Genomic DNA, 21,045 nt, shown 5'->3' with positions numbered 1-21,045 from the left:
AACAGGGAGTTGAGAGGAGCTAATACACACTATACATATGAACCTAGAACTGAAAAGTTTAGTGCCATATTAAAGTTGTCCGTCAGAGAAATTAAGATTTCTGTAACACAACAAGTTACATGCAAAGGCACTAAACTCTGACACTAATATTTGCAGTGACTTTATTTGTGGAGAGTAGACATACAGAGCTACAACACAGTAGCAAAGGCAGTAAGCATCTGCCACTTAGAAATACCAGCTGAGTGACTACAAACCTAGTATTTGTGCAGATCTGTGTGAACTATAATCTAGCACAAAAATATTAATTGAGAGGCATATCAAGTTAGGCTTGTCAGCCTTAATATTTTCTGGTGATTTGAACAGGGACAGAGAATAAGATAAGCATCTTTACAAATCCAGTTGGCTTTACTTCAAATCCAAAAGCTTGTTTCTAAGCTGCACAAGAACAGGAGCCCACATAAAATCGAATTTTGAATGCAAAGCCAACCCAGTTCTGCTCGTCATTCTCTATTTTGAATCCTGTCTGCAGCAACAGTTTTTTTGTGAACTCACTGTGCTTACTGAAATACTGTACAACATTTATTTTTGTAAGAACATTTTTTTTGCATCAGAGCTATACTTATCCTAGGGACAATCTATCATTTTTTATTTTAAAAAAGTTTTCTGTTTTTTAAGTTTGCACTAATGAAGTATTTTCATTGGCACTGATGAGTTAAAAATTACTTCAGCTATCTTTGCAGGTTTTAGAGTTTTTAACCAGTGGTAAGTAATCCCCATTTACCCATGCAGATCAGCTTAATTTGCTTAGCAGCTAAAACTTGGAGCGAACAACGGTATTTTCAAAACAAATACATCAAGTTAAAGCAAGGGCAGTTGTGGTTCATCTGAATCATATGGCTCTAGATTTCAAATCTAAGCTAAGGAAATAGAGGTTATGACATCCTGCAGCTGGGACAAGTAGTGTTCATAAAGCAACGTTAAATCAAGACCACTTGGCCAGTTCAGGCAGTTGCTTGTGTGGAAGTGAAAGATCCCATGAGAGCATTAAAAAAAAAGAAAGGTTTTGGTGTCCTAGCCAAACCCCCCTTCCTTCACTTAGTGCTACCAGGGACTAAGTTACTTCAGAGCAAATGACTGTGGAAGGTTGCTGCCAAGTAATTGCTACTGATTTACATCCAATCACAGAAAACAGTAATGAAACACTTCGCAAAATACACGGGCAAGTTAATTACAAAAGGTCTTCCCATACTATGCAAATGCCAAGTGACTGAGCCTGCCGCTTGGTAGGTTAGTTTTCAGAAAGATCGAGCTGGTGATTTGATTCATTATACAACTACGCAAATGTTAATAACACAAACACAGACACGGTGGCAGGGAGAAGCAGCTGAGAGCTTTAGCAAGGCAGCGGTACACATGCTGGTATCGGGGCATGCACAGGTAAAAGTTTTCATTCAGTCTGGGAATCTCAGGACAGAAAAAAGGATTGGGTCCAGTTTCCCGTTCAGTAGTATTTTAAGATCTATTTATTGATAAAATACCCAACAGTTGACATTTTCATTTACAGCAGATGAAAAAAGTTTGTTTTTAAATTTTGTGAAACAATACTGGTGGCTGAAGTAGAGGGACCATTCACTGCTTCCGTGAATACCAGAAAAACTGTGTCTGTAGCTTTTGGGGTTTTGTTTTGTTTTGTTTTCAAAGCAGGGAGGAAGCATGAAACAGTAGGACTGATTGGATACTTTCATGACACTATCTGGATGCCAGTGTCATGCTGTGTAAACATGTGGATCCATTAGACAATTGTTGGAAGCAGTGAATTCTAAATTTGATTTAGTGATAGGAGTCATGCTGTTTGAAAAAAAAAAAAAGGGGGGGGGGTTTGCAAAACCACACGAGGAAGACTTTTCAGACTTGTCAAAAAAAAAAAAGTACAATGTGAACAATGATGTATTGGATGGCCTGCAGATCCCAGCTCTGGAGAGTCTTGACAGACAGAAAAAAAGACCTGAACTCTTGGCTCTCAAACTGTTAAATAAGTTTATGAAATGTATTCCAACCTGAAAAGATAAAAACATTTTCATAGAGAAAAATTTATATTCACATGCAGAATACAAAAGATTCTCCTTGCTAAAAGACAATCTGCAGCGATGATTTATATCTTCTTCCACATTTCTAGTGCACGCTACTGCCTGAACTAATGAATCAATTTTAGTGAAGCCTGATCACTACAGCATCCCCAGCGATGCTGGTCCAGGGAAAGGAGTGGTAGTTAACTGCCTGCCTTTGGTTTGTGCTGGCAACTCAAGCTTTTTGCTTTATAGTACTTAATGGTCTAAAGCACACATTGAAATTAACTCCTTCATTAGCTATACAGCTGCTACTCCTTATCTCTTTTATTTTTAATTACAGCACTGCAAAATTTTATGTTGTGATTCAGAATTATGTATGATTAATACGATACATTATTTATATTTGTTAGAATATAAAACACAGGCCTCATGAATAAAACTATACATTACATATGACATTTGAAAGCGTACTCCATTCTTTAAGCTATCTACAAATACTATGCTTTTTCTCTCCATGCTACAACTTCATTTCAAACTGATTAACCAGCTTTTTATTCCACTCAAGTTGCTTACATTAAAAGACAAAAACCAGTGGGTTCAGCTCCCAGGAAAACTGCAAACCCACTTTAAGGCTGTCACTACAAAACTTGTTATTCATCTCCACAGGCTTGTAGATGTGAAGAGCAGTGTGTATAGCTCAGCGTTTCAGTTATGATTCATGTTGTGATTTAATCATTCGCAAAACATTGTTTACTACATAAAAGAAATTGTACTTCAACAACAAGGATCAGAAAGCAAGAAAATCGAATCAGTCCAGAAGAGCTACTGAGTCACTAAGGAGGAAGGTAATGAGATACAGAATATCCCTGTGAATCCAGAGGTCAGCAGCAGCAAAGCTCCTCTTCGGTGACTGCTGGGTGACCACCATGGACAGAACCTTTCCCAACCCACCCAAGAGCTCCAGGAGCACACAGCAGCAGTCCTCAGAGTGCAGATCTCAATATTGCACCCTGCCATACATATAAATGAGTTAGTGCAACTTAGCCAGCTGAATTGAACAACAATTCACATGTCTAATTCTAGTCTTATCCATACATACGTGGATACGAGGCCGCAGCTAAGGCACTGAAGGGCTGCATTAGTCAGGAGAAGCCATCTCCTGCAGCCTGTCCCTACACAGCTGGAGCTCCCAGAGCTTCAGAACATATTACAGCTGTTCCAGGTGGGACTTCAGCAGTGAGGGCTATCAGCTGGGCCTCTTCAAATCCACCAGTTTAACTACTTAAATCCTCCTTCCCACATAACACACACAAAGAGCTCTCCATGTCCATTTTCTGCTCTAATGCACAGGGCAGCTGTCTTACTAGGTCCTTGAACACGACTTAAAATGGTATAGAAGTATAAGCAGAATCCGCTGTTTCTTTGCATGAATTTGTGGCACATTCATTTTTGTGTTGGAGAGGAGAGAACAGCTAGAGACTGCGGCCAAACAGCCACTACAGAATAGTTTTAAGACCACTTGAGTTGGTGTTCGGTGATTTCCACCTGCGCGACACATCACAAATACAGGTTAGCCATGGAAATCCCTTTCTCTTAAGATCAAGACCACATAATAATAACAGTTTGTGCTTCTATTTACTACATGAAATTATGAAACTAAAATTGCAAGCAAAATACTGGTTGCACTGTTTATTTTTCTTGGGTCCTTAAACTCCAGCCACAATATGTGAAACAGAGGGCAAAGAGAGGCCAAGCGGAGCAGGGGAGCTGGGGAGCTCTGACTGTAACACATGGTAGTGAAGACCAGAACCAGTGCTAGTAATTAAAGAGAAGGAAAAATGCGCACTAGAAAGAGATCAGATCTTTTACAGACCGTTATTGCACCTCTCTATAGAACTTTAATAGAAAAAGAATGAAGTGGCACAGGCTGCTATCTTAAAACATTTTTTCTCAAACAAAGCATTCTGCTTACTTCAAAATTCAGTCATAATTAAGTACCCTTGAACTAGTTAATCTTTCTTTTTAGGGGAAGACTCATCTATTCTTAAAAGTTATCTTGCTCCCCAAACATTACTGTTCAATCACTTATCTAAGCTAAAACTCTTAAACCTCTTTAATACATATATGTATAGAATGTGTATATTTATTTATTATTTTTTACCACAAGACATAGGGAATACGTGCTTCATTTTTCTTCTCCTTTAGATAAGTTACATCTGCATATTGAAATCCTGGTTACAAATTTTGAGCGGTCAGATACATCATAATTTCTTTTTATAATTTAATAAAATATACTTGCTCTCCATATTTTTTCCCCACAATGTGCAAAGCAGCAAATACAGACTCAGTAACCAAAGTGAATTAGTGTAACATAGTATGCCAAAACCACTACTTTTTACAATAACAAACCAAACTGACATTTATATAGTATCATATTACATGACAAATATTTCATATCAGGACTGTTACGTGTCAATTTTAACCCACCAAGCATGACGTTTTCAATGAGGAGAAGGAAGTTATGTTTCTATTTTTAGATCAATCTACTGCTTTTATTCAAGATCCTCAATTCACCTCACAAATGTAAATAAAACCTTCAACACCACTGTGATACATTAATTCTATCAACTTTTCAGCCACAGTCAAGTCAGTACATTCAGCAATTCAACACCAAACATCATGAACAATTATGTTACAGATTTTCTAATCACTGGATGAAAACATTGTTTATTGTAAATGCCACACAGAGCATGGTACAAGTGAGACATAAGACCAAAAAATGGAAGTGATCTGTATTTATCAGAATTGATTAAAGTTTCTTTTAATTTCTTTCAACCACCTACGAACAACTGTTTCACCTTTTCTTTTTTTCTTTTTTCCTCCCAGTGATTCAAACTGAGACTGACATTCTCCTGGGCTGCACCTCATGTAAGTACAGCTATAGCAATACGGTGTGAGTATTATTGTATATGTTTATTTCATCAATGTACAACAGTGAAAATATTTACCAAAATTGGGACTTCTAAACCTGCTATTTACTTCTGTAAAAAGGTACTGGATTACTAAATCCTCCCTGAAGAGTTAGCTAAGGCAAGCAATATTTACTCCCAGACTGTCTTTCTCAAACTGGCCACCTAAGTAGTCTCATACAAAGATAGATCCAATTTACTACATCTTTATAGGTTTGTGAAATCTGTACTTCATGGAAGGGTCCCACCATCTTGAGGCACTCCTGGGCTCTTTGCCAGGCAGGGGAACCTCTGTCATCCACAAGAACTGCAGAAATAGACTGAAGGAACATCAGCACTCAGAAGGTTTAATTTGGGTTATTTCTGCAAACTGCTTACCAATCCATGTGAAGAAGGAATCGAGGCTGTAATGCTGTCCCCACCACCTCTACCACCAGGCCATCATGACAGTTAAAACTGCCTGAAATCCCACAGCCCACATTAATGATTTTCATACATTGACAAGGCCAATCAGGGAGAAGGAGAAAGTCCAAGACAACACCTAGTTAATCAGCTTGGGCTAACTCTGCAAGAAAGACACACCTTTAAGAGAGCCAAACAGATTAAAAGGAGAGAGAGTCAAAACTCAGTCTTCTCTAAGTGGCTAATACCATTCATGTGAGCACTGATGGTACAAATACCATCAATACTCTGAGGGTGTATTTGCAAGCAACCTGAAGATGTGCTTTCAAGTGCAAGAGTTGGCACCTGCTCAGAGTGGTGGGGAGTAGTGAGTTGTTCACCCGGTCTAGCTAATGAGCAAAGGACTAGAAGCCAGGAATTATTTAATGTTAATACCTGCTCTGACAGTACTGACTGCTGTTCTGTTGCTCTCGGCAAGTCACTCCATCTTTTTCATGTTCTTATATGTACAATGAATGTAACATTTTTGTGCCCAGTGCCCATCTTCCCAGTGTTTAATTCCCCATTTCATATTCTAGTCATAAATGCACTGCCTCCCTTTGATAAAGTACAGTCAGTATCAATAGGTAACACTTTTTAAAAACTTATTTCCAACTATTGTGAAACAGGAGCTGAATGTTTATGGAGTAGTTATTTTTAATGTCAGTTTACCATAGGGCCTCTTTAGCCACAAGCTTACAGCCGGAGGCCCCAAGGCATTTTTGGGAATGGAAACTTTTTGAGTTCAGCTCTTAACAAATTTCCAGCCTGCAGTATGGTTTTCATTAGTCTACATGGTGTTATAATAAATGATGCACTTCCTCTTTCATTTTATGATTTTTTAAAACATGCAACAATTTTTCTGTCTGTTTTTTATTACTTTCAATATACTCAACCACACTAATCTTAGAGTCTATGTATAAAGACAGAATATATTGAGTAAGATATCAGCTACAGCAAGACAAGCTTCTGGTTTAAATTCTTCACTGAAGGCCAATCATAAACCCATTACATGTATGCAGCTCCATGGACAGCCATCATTTTAGAGGCCATTGTTAAAAAAATAAAAAGTTCCTTATGCCAAAACCTAGAGTTGGCCTAGAAAAGACTCCTCTAAGGTGTACACCTGCAAGACACTCAACTAAAAGTTTGATCCCATTGGCCAGATACAAAACATATGAAAACCTCCCTAAGTCTCCACATAACAGAATTACAAAAAGGTCTTTTTTTGCATAAAGACCAACCTGATACTTCTCTATATAGTTCTGGGTGCCCCAATACAAGAAAACTTCCAATAAACTTGAGCAAGTTGAATGGAGGGATACCAAGATAGCCAGTGCACAGGAACACGTGCCCTGTGATGAGAGGCTGAGGGAACTTGTCTTGCTCAGGCTGGAGAGGAGAAGATTTTGGGTGGACCTAACAACCACCCTGTTGCACCTACAAGAGGCTTATTGAGAAGATTGATTGAGGCTCTTTACAATGATGCATGATGTGATGAAAAAATACAATGGGCATAAGTTGAAAAACAGATGGATTCCAACATACAAGGTAATATCTTTTTTTTTTTTTACCATTAGGACAATCAAGTGTTGGAACAGGTTGTCCAGAGGTTGCACAGTCTCCATCCTTCCAGATTTTCAGGATCTGGTCTGACCTCATAGCTGACCCTGATTTGAGCAGGAATTTGGAGAGATGACCTCCTGAGTTCCCTTCCAACCTGAATTATTCTATGATTGATTCAGTCCAGTAAAAAATAGCTAAGATTTTAAATACCAGAAACAGAATGCATTCAGAATTTATTCAGACATTTTATTTTTTCTTGCTACCTATTATAATTGTAAGTATATTGGTTTGCTAATACTGTGGTGCAATATTTTTTTTAAATAATCATAGAAAACCAGGTGTGGATAGCATTTAACCTCAGACTCCAAACTTCTTAATTGAAATACTAATTGAAATCTTCCACTGATGGCTATAGCTTTTTGAAGCAAAGTTCAGACAGGAGAAAAGAAGGCAAATAAAGATTTTCTGTAATGAGCTTTGGACATGCAATGACAACAGCCATCAATAAATTTCATAGTGAAATACCTATGCCACAGCTAAAAGACTTTTTTTTTAAAGTTACCTTAGCTGTCTTTCCCTGAATGCACCTTGTAGAGATGCTAAGTCCAATCTTTCTTAGGGTGAAGTACCATGATTCTTTGATTATCACACTGGATTCTTTGTACCACGGTATAAACTGGCCCCAGCAAATACAAACATAAACAGCAGGTAACAGTGACCCAAACAATATCCCAAATATTTTAAAACTAGCAATATAAACAAACCATAGTATAAGGGGAAAAGAAAGGGTTTTTTAAAAAAAACAAAATCAAACACCTAACATTTCAGAATTTAAGTCTCCATCCTAAAAGCACAACTATCCATATTTAAATCAAGCCCGTGTTCTCTGTGCTGTCTCTTCTTACCCAAAACTAGTTTGGTGAGCTCCGCAGGAGGTCAAAAGCAAATCAAAAACAAATGCCCTTAACATTGTACTTTCAAACATCAGCTCTGAAACGTTTTCAAGGAATGTTCATCTCCTTTCCAGATGCATTTCCACACATCTTTGCTAGTAATTTAACTCAACACGTACATAACACAGATGCTGCAGTAATTCAAGATAGACAAGATGAGCATGCCAAAAGGGTTACACGCTTCTACGCTCATGTAAGCCAAGCTCACAAGTACCGTTCGTTGGCTTGGTACATGTGCCACCTTCCCATCCACAGCCATGCCAGGGGCCTTCACTATCCACGTCTCCTTCACAATTTACTCCTTGCCATTTATCACCATGGAGCTTTATGTCTGCAGCTTGCCCCCAATCTCCTTCTGGCTGCCTGCTAAGATCTATGTCCCCTTCATACTCATTTCTGTATTATTATAAGCCTTCATTCTCTCTCCCCATACCAGCTTCCTTCCCCTCACAAATTAAAGACTTTGTTCACCCTTCCCTTATGAAGTTTCGGTCTCCCTTCCTGCCAGATGAGACGGTGTTCATTTTGCAAAAAGAATTGTTACTAATGTTTTCTATTTGGGAGAGAGGCAGAGGTTCTCAAACAACCTGCTAAACTTGATTGTGAGGATAGCAGAAGTGAGATCAGACTATTATGCTGGAAATCATTATAGATGCCACCAGTCGGTAGAGATAACTGAAACTACAGATCTGCAAAAACTGAAGAGGCTGCTCTTCTTTCTTCTTTTTCTCTTCAATAGTTAAAATAGATGCTTATTATCACTTACTGCTATTTACCATCCCTGGCTGCCAAGAAGAAAAAAAGGAAAAAAAGAAAATACAAGATTCTCTATACATTTGTTTCAAGAACACTGAGGAGATCTTTTGGAGGAGGAAAGCTGAGAGAGAGAGACTGAACTAACATTAATGGACGTTAACTAAACTAAGATTAGTCTTTAATTTTAAGACATATTATCCCAGCAAAATTCACACAGTTGGGAAAAAATACAGAAAATACATCTCTTTCTGTAGGGTCTATAAACCTGAACACATAAGCAGCATTCCCTCTGCTGATCCTTCCAAGAAGGAATAATTCTCCACTATGTGTCCCATTGTATGTATTTGCCTATTTTAAATACGTTTTATATATAGTTGATACACATACAGTTTTTTTAAGATGGCCTTCTTTTTGTATTTTCCCTCTATACATAATTTTTAATAAGGATGTATTCCCAGGGGCTGACAGCATCAGGAAAACTAGGCTATGCCAATGAGAAGGGATTCCAGTCAAACATCATCATGTCTAGCATACTGTGTTTCATTTACAAATCTTTGATTTCTAAATGAATGGCAGTTCAAAGTACACATTAAACACAGATACTTTCTGCTTATGTATGTAGAGATTGTTAGAGATTAAGCACTTTTAATTAAAGACTTAAGCAGGTGTCAGTTCATGATACTCTTTGAATTTGGTTTAAACAGATATATGTTCCATGATTACCCAGCAGCACACTTTAAATATAAGCAGAATCAAAGAGATCTTCCTAAACAAAGGGAAGGAAAGCTACTTTGTCAGATGGTTTGAAGTTTGGTACTACTCATCTTTCATATATGGAACATCATATATTTAGTTGGAAAAGGCATTCTAAAACACTTCAAAAATAAACAAAAGCACAGGAAACAGCTTTATGAGACAGAACCCCAGGCCACACAAGACCTATTAATTTCAGTGGGGTTTTGTTCTGCCTCTATATATGCATCTAACTATCCAAAGTTAATTTGCAGTATCAAGGCCTAAACCAGATAATTTAAAAGTATTCTGGACTCAAATAACCAGAGCTTTAAACACAGAGATGGAATTATTTCAGAGTAATTTTTTTCCCAGTGTCATACTTCAGAGTGATAGTAATATGAAGAGTACCCTGTTTCTCCATTACTGAAAGGTCCTGTATTTTCTTTTTTTAAAGGAAATCCAAAGATTAATTTAAAGCCATCTGATGAAAATACCTTAATATTTACCTTCGTATTTTGTTGCAATATATACTGAATTCAAGTGATGTGATTTCAAAACTTATCCTGGATGCTTCTCATTTCAAGATGTTAAATATTGGCTCTTACAAATTTCCATTATACATTGTCTGACAGTATTTGCTGCTCTGGCCTACATGAACTGACTTTTAATTCTTACAGAGGAAATTATAATAAAGTTTGTAGAAGTTGGGCACAGGTGACATTTTAGCATTTCATACTTATTACAAGTCCCTCCTTCCCAGATCTAATTTCACATAAAGTGTAAAACAATGGTTAGAAGGGCCAAATGCATAAATTCTCTTGATCCTTTTTACCTATTATATCATCAGTAATAGCTACCCTCAAGCTGGCCTCCTAATCATCCTTTAAATGATGGCACTATGCTTTAACATCTCTGCAGTGGTGTTACAGCTGACACCTGAAGACAATGAAAGAGCACAGATGTAGTTCCAGAATTTCATAGCTAGTAAATCACAAACTGAAGTCCCAAAGCCAAGAGAAGGCCATTAGTAGAGTTGTGGGAAGAAAATAATGAGGGAGACAGAGACAGCAATCTGCCAGCTGACTAGGTCAAGGCATGGTGTGTAGCGGGTATCTGGGAGGACGGCTAACGTAGACAGGGAAGCAAAGAGCACAACTGCTAAAACAAAGGATGCTGACCAGCTGGAGCTGTCATCTACAAGAACAAAGTACCAGCCTGCATCTCAGATACCGGTTAATGGAAGCTACAGCATGACTGCAAAGTTTAAAACTAGCATAGGATGATTAGCATAAAAGCACAATTCTTGGAGTTTCAACTGATCCTAAAGGAAAGACTGAGCACTCTTGTAAAAATCAGTCTCCCTTTTCAGCTACTCTTTTCCTACTTCTTTAGTATTAATTACAGCAATATTGCATACAGAGAAATCTGAAAAGTAAAAAATGGTGGAAACCAAGATCTGTTTGACTGCTTCAGCAATGAGGTATAAATCTGGAGTAACTGCAAAGGCTTGAATCTCAAAATACACACCACTGTAACAGAGAGCTACAACTGGCTCCTGAATTTTATCAGTTTTTTTGTCTGGAGACAGTGAGGAATCTTCCTTAGCCAGGAAGGAAAAACTGTGAAAGTCAGGTAAGGTTCTTTTAGCAGCTACGGTAGGCACAGGTTATTAAGTGGATCTTTGTATGGCTGCTCCACCTCCAGCTTTATTTGCTGGGAGCTGGTTATGTAACTAACACAAAGGAAAATAACCATTTCTAGGTTGTTTTCCTTTGCAAGGTCTGGGCTGCCAGGAGGAACTGAGAGAATTCAAAAGCAGCTTCCCTTCTGTTGCTCTTTTGGGCGTTTCTCTTTGAAGTGGCACCCTAAGTGGCTGCTCATTCACCAGGTTTGTAGGTAGTCTTTAAAGCAATACTTTCCACCCTTCAAGCTTAAGTACAGAAACATACAATTAATTAAAGCAAGTTAGTGGTGTTATTATTCCAGCCTTTTCTTTCTACTTGGTGTCAGACTCTAAGACGCAAGTGCTCTTTGTAGTAGGATTTCAGACACTCTGGAGAAAATGCTGCACTTTAGAGACTGATCTGATATGGATCGTGTAACACACAAACAATCTAAGAAAACCATTTAGCTATCGCTTAAAGGGAAACTTCATTCTAAAATCTAGAAACAAAGAATCAAACTCTACAATGGCTCTAACTACTTTGCAACGTTACTATGCTGTATTTAACTGATGGTTTAACCCTTTGTCTGACTTTTTTTTTTTTTTTAAATCACTTGTTTTTCCTCAAAAGAAGAGTAAGCCTAAAATTAAATTTTATATGGAATGATTGAAAAGTAGACTGGCTAGGAAATCTTCATTTGTTTACAGTCCAACGAACCACTTACCTGCCAGATGGCCGTAATGCAACAACAAATGCATCTAATGCTGCTTATAATAGTGGCTAAACACCACATACTGGTTTCCAAATATTTTACTGGTGTGGAATGTTTGTAAACCATCCTCCTGCACTGCTGCCAAACTCCAGGAACACTCTCCAGCACAGTTTTAGTCCTTAACTAAAAAAATATCCCCACTTATTAAGAATTATTATGGAGGAAAGAGTTCAGTCAATCCGTCCCAACGTAACGGCACTCTCCCATTTCCACATAGCATGTCAGTTGTTTATTTTCATTCTTTGAGCACAGAATTTTATAGTCACAATTATCTCATTTTCTCATAGTACAAACAGTACGATTTTTATTCATTGAGGTCAACATTTTTGTTGCATTCTTCCTCTTGTTTTTTTCCTCCCTCTAAAATTTGCTATTAACAACAAATACAATAGATTTATGCTATCAAAATACCTGTTGGGGTAGAGATGTATTAATAAATTGTATTTTCAAATGAACATAGATCAAAAGTGGCAATAGAAAATGGACAGCTAGAGGAATTGATGTTTGAACTCCATTTCCATTCTCCCTATCCTTTAAAAGAAATAGTTCTCCAACCAAGCAACCTCATCTTAAAAGATTTTTGTGCAAGAATTTTCACCAAAATCTGGAAGGCTTCAGGAAGTAATGCTCAGTCAAGAAGATTTTAGAAGCTAGGACTGCTTCATGATCAGCTGGCCATGAAATCCTGCTAGCCAGACACAGTCTTGAGCATGCAAACTTGCTGCTTTACATCTTTTTTTAAAGGGTTCAAGGGTGGGGAGACTGCACCCAAGTATTTATTAAGGAAGACAGTAAGGCCCTGGCCTTTTTCCCTTCTTATACATCTCCTCTCCTGTTTCTCCTGTGCTGGGAAGTGAGCGGTAGTGCCTTCAGCCTGTCTTCACAAAATACACCCAGAGGGTTAAAGTCCTTCCTCCATCCCTGCCACCTGAGGTCTGCAAAGGAAAGAGCTGCTGAAAGCCTGGTAACAGGAAAAGGCCAGGAGCAGTGTATTATATTCTGTATGTTTGGATTAGCCCACAATAGCTAAATAAACTGATTTAATGTCTAATGACATTTTCAAAGAATAGCTAATAAAATTATCCAAAGTATGCAGAGACAAAAGATGCACACAGACACACCATAATACATCTCTAATACATCCACACAAGCAAGGACCTAATGGTGAATTTCAGCAGTCTGGCCATTCAAATTGGAGGTCAAATATAAAAGGAGCCCAAGTTAAAAAGCCTACTGACTAGAAAAGACGCAAATACTCCTGCCTTGCCCATTATTATCACTCCCATTTGTATGCAAGTATCAGGTTTCATTCTATGTTTTCAGCATAGAACCATGTTTCTGAAACAGATTCATGGTCTTTTCAAAATAAATAAATAAAAGGCATGCTATTGAAGTGAATCACAAGCTCTGAATACTTTTGGAAAGCTTCTCTGAATTAGCTGGGTTAGCAGGTCTGAGGGATTTTCACTAAAACCACATGAGGATCCTGAGTCATGTCAGCAGAGGAAGGAGCTGCGATGGATCCAGATGCTATCACTCCTCTCCCAGCTTGTTTGCCACTGACCCTCTGCTGGAGTTTCCCACTCCTGTAACGATGGAGCTGCCACAAGGAAAATAACATTCATGCGCCTGTCTCAGCAGCTTGAGTTCACTGCAAGGCCCCTGGAAAGGGTGCAGCTTTGTGGTCCATTTTGGAAATCAAGCTGTGAGAGTGCAGACACACACGTCCCTCTCCTGAGGCCTGTAACCCTCACCAGAAGGGAGGCTGTGCCATCCCATCCAGACCGCCATGCATCCAGCTACCGCAGCAAGTTTCACCAGAGCTCGTTTGCAAATGGCCCTTAGGGAAAGCTGGTTGAATTTCTCAAACCAGAGACGCTGGTTCTGAAGAATGAATGTATGATTAATGGGGCTGCAGCACTGGTACAACTGTGGTCGCCTTCTTAAAGTTTTCCATCAAAGTTCTTCCAACCTGAAATATTGTAGCAGATTCAAAAATGAAAGGGACTAAAAGTTGCGCTCATATAAAAGGCAGTTCTAAAGCAACTAATCTAAAATTTGCAAATAAGTTTTGCTTACTTCAGCTGATTTGCACATTCCAATTTTTTTTAATTACTAAAGCATTTTCAGACATGTTATGACCAAATATGAACTTGCTGAATACTCACACTAAGATAAAACACAAATAAACAGTCTTGAATTAATCCCATTAATATTACATCTTACTTCTATGCTTAAAACAACAGTACTGAAAAATGAGAAGACGTGTCAGTGGGGACTGGCTGCATTCTGTGCAATGAACAAGGAGATCTTTGCCCACACCACAGTCTCTTTTATCATGTATGAACAACTGTTTGCACTCCTCTGAAGGTACCATCATTTCAGCTTAAGATAAAAGTATACCAAGGAATATTTCTGATAATCCTTTTATATGAATAACTATTCTTTATAGACAATTTACACATGGGTATGAAGGGCCCAAATGTACACCCGCTAATTCACTAATGCCATAGTAATGCTTCAACAAAACCACTTCAGCTCATAAAAATAATATTCTGGCAACCACAGTCCTAAATAACTACCTTCACTTTAACCCTGTGATTTGTTTAATCCATCTGAATCACTAACTCTACCTAAGTCTAAGTTACTGCATAAAGCACTCCTAGAAGATGAACTTTGAAGGTCATTATATTGCCGAACAAAATTGAACAGAACTTCTTGGGTTTTGTCTTATTTAGCTCCTGTAAGTAAGAAATATTATCAGAGTTGTCTATCAATTCGTATCAGATGTAGCAGCGCGTCAGAAACATCAGCACCTCAAACACATGGTGACTTCATCATCTGAACCACTACAAATTATTCTGTAAACAAAAAAACCTGCACTGCTCAAATACAACCTTCATATTAACAAAGTTACTTGTAATTATGAACTTTAGGACTGTGCATTAACTTCATAGAACCATCAGCAACGAGAACTGTATTTGGAGAAGGATGGACAGAGAACTGCCATGTTTAATTCAGCATATTAATCAAACCAATAGCAACAGTATACAGCTTCTGAAAATTAAGCATGTGAGGAGACCCCCAAGGCTACTGTGATCCCTGCTGCTTAGTGGCAGTAAAGAAAAAGTGCATTAGGTTATGTATGTGTTTCATGCTCATACTGGACTCCTATCCAGCTGAACTTCTACCACGTGCAGAGAAAATATATCTGGCTTGTGTTTAAAGGTGTTTTAAGTATGGGCTAATTTTCCTGGCAGGTGAGAGAAGAGGCTCCATCTTCACTGAGGCTGGCACTTGCTTACTTTGCAATAAGGCAGGGTTAAAAGAAAAAGTTACTAAAGTAAACCTCAAACATCCTTGTTCACCATTTCATTCAGTCGCCTTGCAGCTGTTGGGCCAGGACCGAGTCTCAGCACAAAGCCTCGTGGGTCTGCCATAAGAAATACCTGGGCAAGTTCTACAAGTACAGATATTGTTAAAATTTGGACCTTTCTGGTCAAAGCACGATGGTCTCCTCTGCCCCACAACTACCCCAAGTTACTCCAGACTATCAGTGACAAGTACTAGTTACATAGCGTAATTGTGTAGGGGATTGTATATCTTTACATTCAAACAAGCCTCAGGGAATGTGCTAGACAAATCCGACCGGGACAATGTAAAACCTATAAGGTTGTGGGCACTGCAGACTGAGAGAAGTGATGGACTGGCGGGGCCTGTAAGAGCAAGCAGTTCCCTCTATAAAACCAAGAGAGCAGCAGACTCGAAGGAGCCACATTATTACCTTCTGCTCTCCCTGGAGACCAAAAGAGTACTATTCCATCTCCCAATCTCTGCATTTTTCTCCTGCAAAAAGCCTATATGCTAAAGTTTATGAGGTCTGAATTTCAAAAGGAAAGCACATTTCACCTTAAACTCTATGCCCAGCTGTCACTGGCATTTTATCAAATGTAAATCAACACAGTTTGGGGGTTTTGCTCTGTGTTTCAAAATACAAACCATAAAATAAAAGGAAAAAGCATAATCCTGGCTGCCTCACATTGTCTCCTCACAGAAGTATTACTTCAGAGATTAAAGAAGTGCTTGTTTATTTAACAATTTGACCAATCTCTAACAATAGAGCATTTAATGGAAAATATTAATGTGGGACCTATAAACAGAGCCGCTGTGCGATAAATACTGTAAATAGAGACTTGGGGTTTTACTTTAATATAAACAATAAAAGCTTAGCCAAAAGGAACAAAAAAATAACAGAATTAGGTAAATACTTAGATCGTAAATACCAACAATCAAAAAAGTTCTCAGGTATTAAGCTTAGAGTCTGTCCTAGAGTCCTATTATGAAGTTTCATCTTGTAAGATAGTGAAAGAATAAAAATGAGCAATTAATGGTATAAAATCAGAAAATACACATGCTACATACATGCCTAACATGAATGACAAATTCTTCATTCATTTTAGGGGTCAACTCCTTTTCAGTAGATAAGTAAAAGCATATATTACACTTCACTGCTTTGGGGAGGAAGGAAAACACATAAATTAATTCTTCATTACAGTTTAAAAAGGCAAATTATTTAAGGACTATTTGTATTCAAGCTAAGTAGACAGAATCACGATATTACATGCTTTCTATTCAAATTGAAAGAATTTACATTTACCTACCATCTCACTAAAGTAAGATGATATAGCAGCAGTATTTTTGTTACCTTTTTTTAAAATTTTAATTAGAATGTTCTATTTAAATGCTTAAAATACTTCTGAGGTTTACAGTAAAGTATTTTTTAAAACATACATTGGCTCTTTTTCAGGTCTTATGTTGGTTACTGTGTAAACTCTCCAGCGGCCAAGTGGATGTTACTGGCTTTTGCTGGGTAGCATTGTTTTTCAAAGGTGGGAAGGGATATGACTCCTGACAAACACAGCTGGGATGAGTAGCTCTAAAGAAAAAATTTAATAACATTTTTGCCAGTTTGGCTTATTTTGCTCCAGGTTTATTACTCTGTTAACACACACAGCTTTGCAGAGTAACTACTCCTATGGTAGAAATTATTTTCTCATAACAAAAAAGCTCTCCTGGTTTGATGCAGCCACTATTTGTCTCCCATTACGTAACTACACCAAAGGTTGAACTGTTCTCGAACCACAGTAAGGTCCTTTCAGTTTGTCCTTTGCAAAAAAAGACCCCTAAAAACCCCTTTCACAATTATGAACATGGTACGCAGAAGAGTCCTTATGGCAGGATCAGGCCCCCTGTTTTTGCAACAGCCCTCTGCGCCAATAAGAGCGTGCAGCTGAAGCTTAAAGGATTATGTGTATGTATGTGCAGGGGAAGTCACATGTATACACAAAGCTCGGTGCCACTACCGAGGGCAGAGCAGCAGCGTCAGCGGTCTTTTTCTAAGCTCTCCCATTGTTTACTCCTACTAGAGAAATGAGATATTGGAGTTTCTGCTGAGCTCACTTTGAAAAGGGTCTGACTTGATGGGCAAAATGTTTCTGCCAGCCATCAAGGAACAACAAGGCAGTACCTACCAGGTGAGATTTTAAGAAGTTCACCTTTTAGATTGCTTTTGTTTTTTAAGAGCCTAGAAACAATTTACATTAATGCTTATAAACCTTGGATCAGTGAAAATGAATAGTGCCATCGTTAGAAACCAATGTTCAGTTTTTAGATAACAGCTCTTTATGAAAAACGTTATTGTTTAAATTTGTAATGCTCCTACTTTTATGTTGTTGTCTAGAAGAAAGTTACAGTAGGCTTCTTATGCATATCAATTTTCATGCTCTTGCATATTAGGCTAGATTTCTTATTTACTGTTTCTTTATGTACTCAGTATGTGCTTTTAAGTTTTTTATTAATCACTCTGAATATATGAGATCTCAATTTTTCTGTATATTAAATCCAGAATATAACAGTATAGCATAAGTATAGCAGTGGAATTGATCAAAAGTTAATCTAATTAGTCTTTAATACATAAAAAAGTTCTCCATGAAAGTGAGAAACTTATAAATCTTCTATTCATAGCATAATAATAAAACACACAGCAAACCATACTGTGAAATATTACTGCAAAGCAACTAAAAGACATAGCAGTAACTAATTAACTAATTAATCACAATTAAGCTGCATTTTCATTTATATTATAAAAGAAGGTAAGCCAAAGGCAAACTTCAAAGCCCCAAAAATTTCCTAACTGCTTTCAGCAGAAGCTTTGAATAAGCAGAACGACTGCTGTCCTTTTTAGACTCCATTAAGCATTTTTAACTATGCTAATCACCGTATTTGCAATCTGTTTTCTACTGTACTTAGCAGAAGACCTACCTTCCTTTAGGGCTCTGTCAGCTGAACTTCATGTCCTTTTTACATAAATGCTAAAGCAGCATAAAAAGGCAGCACCCTATTTCTCAGGCCAGCGTCACATCCTTCACGTATTTTATAGGCCCCATCATTTAAGTCAAAGCAGTATCCTGTGGGTTTCAATAGAAGTTGGACTATTTCTGAAATGATGAAAAAAGTTCATCAAATGTCTGGACAAAGTGATTCATGTGAACATTTATGTTTGTGATCTGCACATCAGAATGATTCATTTGAACTTCTGTGTGCAGGATCTGAGCATCAGATAAGAATTTATCAGAATATTCTGCATATCTTCGACAACAGCTAGAACATGTAAGGCTCACTGAAGTGATGATAGACTAGCAGGCTCCAGTGACCTCCCTACACACTGTGGTTTACTGTTGGTATGCACCCTGTGTCTGTGTGGGCTATGTAAAAACAACCATTTATCAATCATTACTAAGAAACTGGCTCTGTTACAAACTAATTACTCCTCAGGCTTCCACCTATTAGCACAGGAGGAAGCAGACTATAAATTTATTTTTGTGGTGCGTTGACTGTGGCAGGATGCCAGGTGCCCACCAAAGCTGCTCTATCACTCCCCTCCTCAGTTGGACACGGGAGTGAAAATAGAACGGAACACTCATGGGTCGAGATAAGGACAGAGAGAAATCACTCACCAGTTACCATCATAGGCAAAACAGACCCAACTTGGGGAAAAATTAATTTAATTTATTGCCAATCAAATCAGAGTAGGATAATGAGAAAGAAAAACAAAATCTTAAAACACCTTCCTCCCTAACCCTCCCTTCTTCCCAGGCTTAACCTCACTCCCAATTTCTCTACCTCCTCCCCCCACACAGGGTGGCACAGGGACAGGGAATGGGGGTTGTGGTCACTTCATCACCCGTTGTCTCTGCCGCTCCTTCCTCCTCAGGGGGAGGACTCCTCACACTCCTCCCCTGCTCCAGTGTGGGTCCCCTGCAGGGTCACAAGTCCTGCCACCAAACCTGCTCCAGCGTGGGCTCCTCTCTCCATGGGGCCACAGCTCCTGCCAGGAGCCTGCTCCAGCGCGGGCTTCCCACGGGGTCACAGCCTCCTTTGGGCACCCACCTGCTCCAGCGTGGGGTCCCCCCCGGGCTGCAGGTGGGATCTGCCCCACCGTTCCCCTCCATGGGTGCAGGGCACAGCTGCCTCACCAGGGGCTGCCCCACGGGCTGTGGGGGAATCTCTGCTCCGGGCCTGGAGCACCTCCTCCCCTCCTTCTTCACTGACCTGGGTGTCTGCAGAGTTGTTTCTCTCACATAATCTCACTCCTCTCTCTGGCTGCAGTTGCACAGATTTTTAGCCCCCCCGCTACTAAAACCTTGCCACGCAAACCCAATACAATTTTATATATCAAGGGTCAGTACAGCTTCTGCGGTTACAAAATCTGCTACAGAAGTTGTGTTTTCTTCCTGTGGTGTTCAAGATTATTAAAAATGTGTGTACCTATTGAGAACACTAAAAATATTTTTAAAAAATCTGTTCAAATTAAAAAAAATCCACCAGTAATTGTTGTATGGCATGTAAATTGATACACTACCATTGGTAAGCACTAGTATTTATTTCAATGTCATTTATTTGTCTGTAACCCTGGGAATTTGTACAATCCTAACCATGGCTTCCCAAAACACCACGGATTCGACAGAATGTGGATTATAGGTGGCTACAGGTAGTATACTCAAAGTGTAACTTCACAGATGTTTTGTAATGGGAGAATTTAGGCTTAGAGAGTCCTGGTTTACAAAGGTCCCACACTCCTTTGCACATTTCTTCCCCCAAAATTACTTCTGTTTTTTTGCCCTTGGAAAAATTTGCCCAGCCTCAAACTGGGCTGTAAAAAATGACACCTGTTAAGAATATCCAAGGAAGCATCCCCACCCACACACCTGGGAAGTATGGCCAAGGACTCAAATCAAATCATCAAATATTTAAATCTGTCAAGCCCTTTTCCAGCATCCTAGAAGACAAAGGTTAATTATTACTGGCTTTTTCTAGTTGGATGGAAGGGTCATTCCATACATATAGGTGCAATGAGGAGCCTTATGAGAAATCAAGATTATTGGTAGAAATTTTTGATGAATAAGGGGTAAAAAGTGGAGTGGGGAATGGTACATGACAAACAGTAGGTGGACAAATCAGAACCCATTCATGTCAGTAGGATGCCTCTTAATTTCAAGCCCCTGGTAAATGAAAATTCCTACTCCAAATCTTACAGTCTAATAATAGCCACCTTTAGATAAGCATTAATATTATATTAGCCCTCTGAGAATGTAAAATTAAAACATTTTATTCAGACATTATAAATGGAATAAGATGCAATCAGTAAATATGCAAGTTCATCCAAGAGGCAGCTAGAAAATTTTATTTCCTTCACCAAGCAATAGAAATTAAAAGCCAGAGGAGCGTCAAGAACAAGACATTTCAGACTTGCTGACAATTATCAGGAAGAGATCTGTTTATCCCCAACGGATGTGACAAATTTTGAAGTAATTTCAGCCTCAGTGCAACTCTGCTGAGGGCCAATTTTCCCCTTCAAACTCTAAACTCAAACCAGTTTTACACTTACACTGACAAATGTTATCTGAGAAAGAACTACGTCAGAATTTTTGCATTTACTGGAAATCTGGTCCCTGCAGTCTGAATCTGTTTCACAAGAGTTTCCTACATGGTCAGCGTGATGTCTTGTTGACAAGTCACTGGGTCAGTTTTCACTGATGTTTCTAATAGGAAATGGCATTA

The 21,045-nt window shown here is 38.6% G+C and overlaps 2 protein-coding genes across 6 annotated transcripts in view; one reads left to right on the top strand and one right to left on the bottom strand.

Annotated features, from left to right (window-relative positions):
* CHLSN (cholesin) overlaps positions 1-21,045 on the bottom strand; it is a 134,684-nt gene that overhangs the window by 56,382 nt on the left and 57,257 nt on the right. The window lies entirely within an intron of this gene.
* GPR146 (G protein-coupled receptor 146) overlaps positions 4,979-21,045 on the top strand; it is a 29,706-nt gene continuing 13,639 nt past the window's right edge. The window contains exon 1 of one of the 2 annotated variants that reach the window (XM_074841367.1): positions 4,979-4,997. The gene's annotated coding sequence lies outside the window, so the exon portion shown is untranslated. Of the gene's footprint in view, positions 4,998-17,084; positions 17,460-21,045 lie in introns of those variants that run through there. The other variant, XM_074841368.1, reaches the window with a different exon arrangement.

Source organism: Strix aluco, chromosome 15 (genome assembly GCF_031877795.1).
Source record: "Strix aluco isolate bStrAlu1 chromosome 15, bStrAlu1.hap1, whole genome shotgun sequence".
Classification (NCBI taxonomy): domain Eukaryota; kingdom Metazoa; phylum Chordata; class Aves; order Strigiformes; family Strigidae; genus Strix; species Strix aluco.
This window is presented reverse-complemented; position numbering and strand designations above follow the sequence as displayed.